Raw genomic sequence first — 7,840 nt, 5'->3', positions numbered from 1 at the left:
TAAAAAGTTATGGGGGTTCAAAGTTAATAAATATGCCAATTTTTATACATTTCTAGGCATGTAAATATTTATATAGTCATTCTTAAACAATATTCAAAGGTAAAGCTAATGGAAAAATAGATAAAAATATTGAGTTATATAAAACATTATTTAAAGATCTTTATCAATAGGGTAGATTAGGTTAGGTTAGGTTAATCCATAACCCAGGGTTTTGTTATAGTGACCACCCTCTTTCGATTCTCCACCTCCACCCGCTTGAAAATATTTTTTTTATTGAATTTTATTTGAATTATAGTGTATGAAAATTGTCAAAATAATCAACTTTCAACCCCCATAACTTTTTATGGGGGTGAGACCGCCGCAATTTTTTTATGGGGTTTTACTTAGGTGACCCCCCTCTTTCGATGCCCCCTTCCTCCACCCCCATCTAACCCCCATAACTTTTTATGGGGTGAGACCGCCACGAACTTTTTATGTACAGTGGTGGGGGAGACCTTATCTTTCGGGGGCCATCATCTAGACATTTACCGGTCTCTCAAATATCTACAACTTTAGTTTGCATTTTTTTCTCTGTATTGCTCTTGTTTTTTGCTATAGTTAAAAAAACGTATTTCAGGCTATATTGTTAAATTAACAAATGTTTATATTTATAGATAATACTTTCCACTAATAATTCCATGAAGAACCCCATGCCGTTGAATTACAAATTTTTTAACATAGTACATAGGGTCAGATCCAATTTGCCTGGACTAAAAATATCGTCTGTATCATGTGTCTTAACAAAGGTGTTTTTATGTTATCTAACTGTACCTATTTTATAAACTACAAATTACTTTTGTGACTATAATTTTCTTTTTATTACATCACAATTTTTATTATTCTTCTGAATGTATTTATAAAATTCATTATTTCTGGACTTCTTTTATTTACCAGAACATAAAGTTAAAAACAGACTAAAACTGTATAAAAGACAAACAAACAAAGTCAGTATTAGAGATAAGAATGTTTGCGAACCACATGGAAACCAGTTTTTTATGCCCTTTAGTTAGGTCAAAGGCAGCAGGCCGTGCGGTTAAGACGTTTACTTTCACTTGCAGTTTAATAGTGGTTCGGTTTGTACGTGATTGTGTTAAAGTTGCGCATATAGTAAAAAAAGTCTTTTCTTAATTATTATAAACTAATTGTGTTATAATTAGTGTTCTTCGATGTCCAACGCGACTTGGTGAGTACCTACACAATGTATGTACAATCGTTTATCAATTAATTGTGTCTCCTTTAATAAATTGGTCCTCATACGTACGTATGCTCATATAAGCATGTCACAGGCGACAACTTATTAATTTTGGAAATTCTAAAGGTAACAAAAATAAAGCCTTAGGTTTCTGCGGTTCTTCTTACAGTGTAATTCAGGTTCATAGACTTGTACAGACGTCTGTCTCTTCGTTAATTCACAGGACATCTTCAAGACTGTTTCGATATAGAAGAATACTTTCTTATATTTTGAACAAAATAACTGAAATGAACATAAAAGCTCATTCTTCTACTTAGATATTTAATCTATTTACATTTGATGAGCACTGAAGATGTCGCACGTGGTCGATGAAGAAATGCCGGTAACAGATTATTTGAACTTATGGATTTTCAAAACGATTTTTGTAACATATTTATGTAAATGTTACGTATTTCTTACGGAAGGTATTATGGATATTTATATGCCTACATAGGTATTTTAATTTAATTTATCTCTGATGCACAGATATCAATTTAAAAAATGCTATGAAATTATATATTGAACGGATAGATTTTTCTCTTCAATATATAAGGGCATGCACGAAAGGATTAGATTNATATTTCAACCATGTGTTATCCAGACATAGGAAGAAAGAATACTTACTCTGAGGACATCCTTGTATCTGTAGTGGTAAAATCTAGCAAGGAGGAGTTAGAGATAGCTTTAAATAAAATGGAAGAGGTGTTGACAAAATAGTATTGTTTGAAAATAAATAAAAGTAAAACAGAAATACTGGTATGCAAGGGAAGAAAAAGTAGGGAAAGAGCGAATATAAAAATAGGATACGAAAAATTAGAAGTGATTGATTTTAAGTATCTAGGAAGTCAGATAAGTTAGGACGGAAGGAGTAGTGACATATAAAGTAGAGGATAGCGCAGGGTCGAGTCGCCTTCAATAAAAAGAAGTCACTTCTATGCTCGCGAACGGTTAATTTGGAAATTCGAAAAAGATTGTTAAAGGTGTATGCTAGGAGCGCGGCACTGTACGGTTGCGAAACATGGATAGTGGGCGCGGCAGAAAAGAAAAGGTTAGGAATGATAAGGAAACTGTGGATAGAAAAGGCTAGAAATGAAGAGGTATTAGAAAGAATATGTGAACAGAAGACTCTATGGCCAATAAGAAATAGGTGAGACATATTAGAGGCAGAAACAGGAGTTAAGAGAAGTGGAGATGCACCTAGATTAGATTACTCTTCACAAATAGTTATGGATGTGGGATTTTCTAGTTTTGGGGAAATACGAAGATTAGCTCATTTAGTTGGTCTCTATATTTCAACCACGTTATCCTGACATAGGAACAAAGAATACTTACTCTGAGGACATCCTTGTAAATCCCTTTATTCAAACAGTGGTACAGTTTCTTCTTTTCTATATTTAGTGTTAAAATCTAGCAAAGAAGAATGAAAATTTCAAATACTAAAAGTGTTTTGTTGCAAGAAAAGAAGTTGCTGCAAGTAGTTTAACTTATAAATCCATTGGAAGTAGTAATGTTTAGATTCGCGTATTTGGTCTTGGCCTTGCATGTTTGCCTTGGTTTTAGTTCTGGTATTGTTCGTTCCGTCTTGGTCTTGCGAGTATAAAGACAATCTTGGTCTTGCATTTACAAAAGACCAACACCAAGACTACACAAGGCTGAGACCAATTTTGCTCATCATTAATCGTTTTAGTCAATTTTATATGGTCTAAAAAATTAAAATGTAGTTGTTACCGATTTGGAAGTTCTTACTTTCAGTATATCCAAAACGAGTAAAATTGTGAAAACTTAAAAAGTAGTTTTTTTGGTCATCTGTCCCGTATACTGAAGAGTGTATTCAATTTTTTCTTTCTCTTACTCTTACTTCATTGAGTGGAGTTTTTTTAGATAGATCTCATAAACTGTTTTAGGACCTATTGATTTTAAGGAGATATTTGCTTTTAAAGTTTACACCAATGTACCTTCTCTCTAGTTTTAAACTATCTTGGAGGTAGGTCTAAATTTAACCTACAACGATAACTATTTTCAGTATTTACTATAAGATTAAGGTTTGATTAATTAGGAAATGGTTAGGGCATTTAGTTATGAACTCGTCCAATATCTTCTTTTATTTATCACCTTTGTTGAATTTGCTTCTGTTCCTAGTGAGGAATTTGGATTAGTTAATGTTTGTCTTCTAATAAAGCAACTTTGGTTTGTTATTCCGAGCAAGTTTTACAATAAACATAAAGCTTTTAAAATTCACATTTTCTGCAAACCTCTTTAAACCCTCCAATTTGATACCAACGACATCCTCTTGAAATTTGAATGAAAATCTCTCCCAGAGTAACACCTCACTAGTTAAGAATGGAAAATTGGTTTATCACTTTTAGACAGTTTCTAATAAACCATGATTATTCCTTCCGATATCGCGGTATCATCCAATATCGCCAATGTCAATTTGGTTATAAAGACAACCTGTACCTGAAAATTGGATTCATCTATTGCGATTGGATATATATGTGTATAGTCTTAGTTTCATCAAGCATTAATGAATTACTTAATTTTTGTGAGTAAATAATTGTTAACATTTAATAGAAAAGATGATGGACCCTTATTTAACTCCGACAGACACATTTTCCTGAAGATTTGCAAATAAATAGCTATCATCATAAGGTCGTCAGTCCTAAATCTGGTTGGAGACGTACCTCCAATATTTCCTATCCTGAGCTAATCTTGGCATTTCCCTAAAACTAAAACATCCCACATCTTAAACTATTTGTGAATAGTAACCTAATCTAAGTCTGCATGTACTCCTTCTAACTCCTGTTTCTGCCTGTAATATGTTTCTGATTAGACCTTCATGCCTGAGAAGGTGTCCTGCTAACTTATCTCGCCTTTTTCTCATTGACTTACATAGAGTCCTCTGTTTTCCTATTTTTTCTAATATCTTTTCATTTCTAACCCTCTCTATCCACGGTTGGTATATCATAATGTGGTGATTTCTCGTTACCTTCCACATCGCAGTATTGTGCATCGGAGTGCCATACCGATCCTTGTGATCTCAGCCACCCTGAGTACTGAAGAAGCTGCTGCCCTCTTCAGGGTCTTGTCTTAGTCTGGTTTCCTTTTAAGAACCCCCCCCCCCATTATGGTTGAATCTATAGTACGGCTCAATAAATAGCTAAACGTTTAATAAATGATCCATGTAATTAATTCGTGTTCACGTACCTTCATTAGATAAAGAAAATAATGAATTATTATTTGTGTGGGGGCTCTGGTGGTGTTTGTTTCAATTTCAAACGTGAAAGTCATTATTATTATTGAATTGTAAATACAAAATGGTCAGATAATATTGACATTTGCATAATGGTTTGAATATACGATGATACCGTAAGGCAGTGTTTGATTTCAATTTATGATTTGATAAACGGGATATAAATTTCAATCACACTATGTTTATATGAAGTACATCTGAATTGCAATCATTTACCAATATCTGCTCTATTGCACGCGTGTATTGGATGTCAGTTTATTGGGAAGTAGATCGAAATCGCAAAAATTCAGGATTTACATTTTTTCAAATCGTTAGACAGACTAACTGTTAGATTGAGCTATGGATCTGTTATTTAAAAATGAAATTAAGTAATTGTCATATTATTGTGTTGTAACGTATTATGCTTGTAAGTGTTGGTGCTTTAGTTCCGTAGCTTCCCTTTCACCTCTCAAAGTGTAATTTTCTAAAGTCTATTAAAGTTTACATCTTTTGAACGTGTCGTTGTAATGGTCCACCCAATCTTTCATATGGATTCACTTTAACATTTATATGAATTTTAAATTCAGTCATCATATGTAGATCAAATTCTTCCCTGGGACCTAAAACATATTTGGATAGAAATTTCTTTGAACAAATCTCTTCAATGTTACGTAAAAATTAAATGAATGTTAGTAAAATTAAATATCATTCAAACACCAATACATATTCATAGATTTAAACCAAAAGTTTCATTCAACTTTTTTTCTATTCAACATTTTATATGTAAATATTATTTTACTATCGCGTTAAATTTGACTTCCAATAATGCATTGTTGAAATGCATCATGCAAGCACTGAAAGGAAATTTGAAATGAATTAGATTGCCTCTATCATGAATTGATAATCTAATAGCCTTCCGTACTTCTCATTCTTGGGCCAATGAAGGCGATCGTCAGTTTATGACCAGGGAATGACCATTAATTACTTCTTTAGTGCGACTGTAAGAGAGATAGGATACAGATGAGAAGTAAAAGATCATTTTTGGAATATTACAGCCCCACCATTTACTTCAAGGATTCAAGGAAACTACAGACACCTAAACTTCAACCAAGACATCAGAACCAGGAATCGAACCGGTGTATTCGGGAAAGGTAAATTTTGAGCTGGTTGCTCCATATTAATCTGCTTCAGAAGAACAGTTTGTTTTGCATTTTTTTATGTGTTTTAAAATATTTTTACAGCAAAAAGGTATTTTACTTAATTGTTAGATTATTTACGTGTTTAATGTTGCAAAAGTTGTCTTATGGTAGCACACTGAAAAGGAATAGAATTTCAGATGGGCAGTAATAATGAGTCGCTTGGGCCTCTTTCTATCGTTAGCAGAAACAAGGTTGTAAAGCAACTCTAACAGCGAAAATCGGACCGTTTTACGAGAACACAAATTTCATTTTATTACATAGTGTGTGAGTTCGAAAACGATGAGAGCTGATGCTCTTTGAACGGTTGCGTTGTTCATCCAGAAATTCACACCTTCCGAACAATAAAAATCTTTCGTTTCATTTGATTTGATGATGCTTTTTGGCTTTTATTACCGATGGTAAAACAAAAAGTGATATCAGGAAGCGTTTGTGGGGCTGAGGAAAATAAAACTACCAATAACGAAAATAATGAAATAAAAAGCTAAACTCTGCAAAATATAATTGAGAAACTTGAAAGATATTTCAACTATGCTACTGTACCAGATATACCATTATTACTAGTTATTACATTAAAGTGAATTAATTTTTTAACTAATTTTTGCTACTACAGATAACCTCAAAATAATGGGGTAAAATTGTTGAATATAAAAATAGGAGACGAAAAATTAGTAGAAATGACTCATTTTAGGTATCTAGGAAGTTAGATGAGTTAGAACGAAACGAGTAGTAGGTATATAAAGCAGAGGATAGCGCAGGGTCGAGTCGCGTTCATTAAAAAGAAGTCACTTTTATGCTCGTGAACGGTTAATTTGGAAATTCAAAAAACGTTGTTAAAGTTGTATGTTTGGAGCGCGGCGCTGTATGGGTGCGAAACATGGACAGTGGGCGCGACAGAAAAAAGAAATGAAGAGGTATTAGAAACAATAGGATAACAAAGGACTCTATGGAAGTCAATAAGAAATAGGCGAGATAGGTTGGTAGGACACCTTCTTAGACTTAGGCAAAAGCAGGAGTTAGGAGGAGTAGAGGTAGACCTAGATTAGATTACTGTCCGCAAATAGTTAAGGATGTGGGATGTTCTAGTTTTAGGAAAATGCGAAGATTAGCTCAGGATAGATAAGAGTAGAGGTGTGTGTCCAACCAGTCTTAGGACTGACGACCTTATGATAATGATGATGTAGTGGTTAAAATTGAACATGATTAGTAGGTTTCGTCAGTTGCAGCAATCTCATAAAATTACTGCAGAAATGTCCGTCGACATTTTGCAAGCCTTTAGAATAGTTATATTCCATAGAGGCAGATAGTGTATCCGAAATTGTTCTAATTGTTCTATGACAGCTTACTCTGTCTATAAATACAAACAAAATTAGTTTACTGGCAATCTTGTTGGGTTTATTGACACTTAAATATGTCAAAAAAGCAAAAAATAACAAAATTTTTAATATAGGTATTCATTTCCAAATTTTGCTCTGAAGATAATGTAGTTCCAGTAAGAAGTATCGGTAAAGAAGGTTGGATAGTAATCATTTATATCCTTGTGATGGAATATTCAAGGGTTATTTTAGTTTTCTTTCATATAGCCATGTTCCTAGTGTCATCGCTTTTGGAAATTGGAATGGTGTTATCCATAGGAGTTGTTGATGTTGGGCTGAAATGTTTCTCTTACTTAGCTAATTCAGTTAGCAATAGATTACTTCGAGTATGAGAGGTCACAACTCACGCCAAAGGAAAGCATGAGGATTGACTACATAAATGAATAATAATGTATAAGAGGGATAATAAACATTGTAAATCAAGAAATGTCAGTTTTTAATTTGGCTCTTTCTTCTTTCGTAACCTCGTTCCATTGCTTTGTACTTCATACCGATGAAAATTTATATGCGTATTTAGCGAAAGTAGAGTAAAAATAGTTCGTTGTTATTAAGTACTTCTTTTACAATATAAATCAAAATCCATTAAAGTTTATCAAACCCCCACGGCTAAAACTTTAATATTTTTTCTAACAAAGATGACGAGAATATGTTTTAGACTTGAAAGTAAAGTGAATAACTTTTCATCAAAGATTGTAGACTTACGTTGAAATCCGTAAGACATTAGCTTTAACAAACGTTCAGAAGTCAAGGAAGAGATTTAAGGAATAAA

At 33.2% G+C, this 7,840-nt stretch overlaps 1 long non-coding RNA gene across 1 annotated transcript; it reads left to right on the top strand.

Moving 5' to 3' along the window:
• The first annotated feature begins 6,959 nt into the window (after positions 1-6,959).
• Positions 6,960-7,494, top strand: LOC108734870. The gene is made up of 2 exons (XR_001937455.1): positions 6,960-7,209; positions 7,264-7,494. It is a non-coding gene; the product is annotated as an uncharacterized LOC108734870 (long non-coding RNA).
• Positions 7,495-7,840: the final 346 nt, after the last annotated feature.

The sequence above is a fragment of the Agrilus planipennis genome, unplaced genomic scaffold, assembly GCF_000699045.2.
Source record: "Agrilus planipennis isolate EAB-ADULT unplaced genomic scaffold, Apla_2.0 scaffold50, whole genome shotgun sequence".
Classification (NCBI taxonomy): Eukaryota; Metazoa; Arthropoda; class Insecta; order Coleoptera; family Buprestidae; genus Agrilus; species Agrilus planipennis.
The sequence above is the reverse complement of the archived record's forward strand: the minus strand, read 5'-3'. Positions and strand labels throughout refer to the sequence as shown.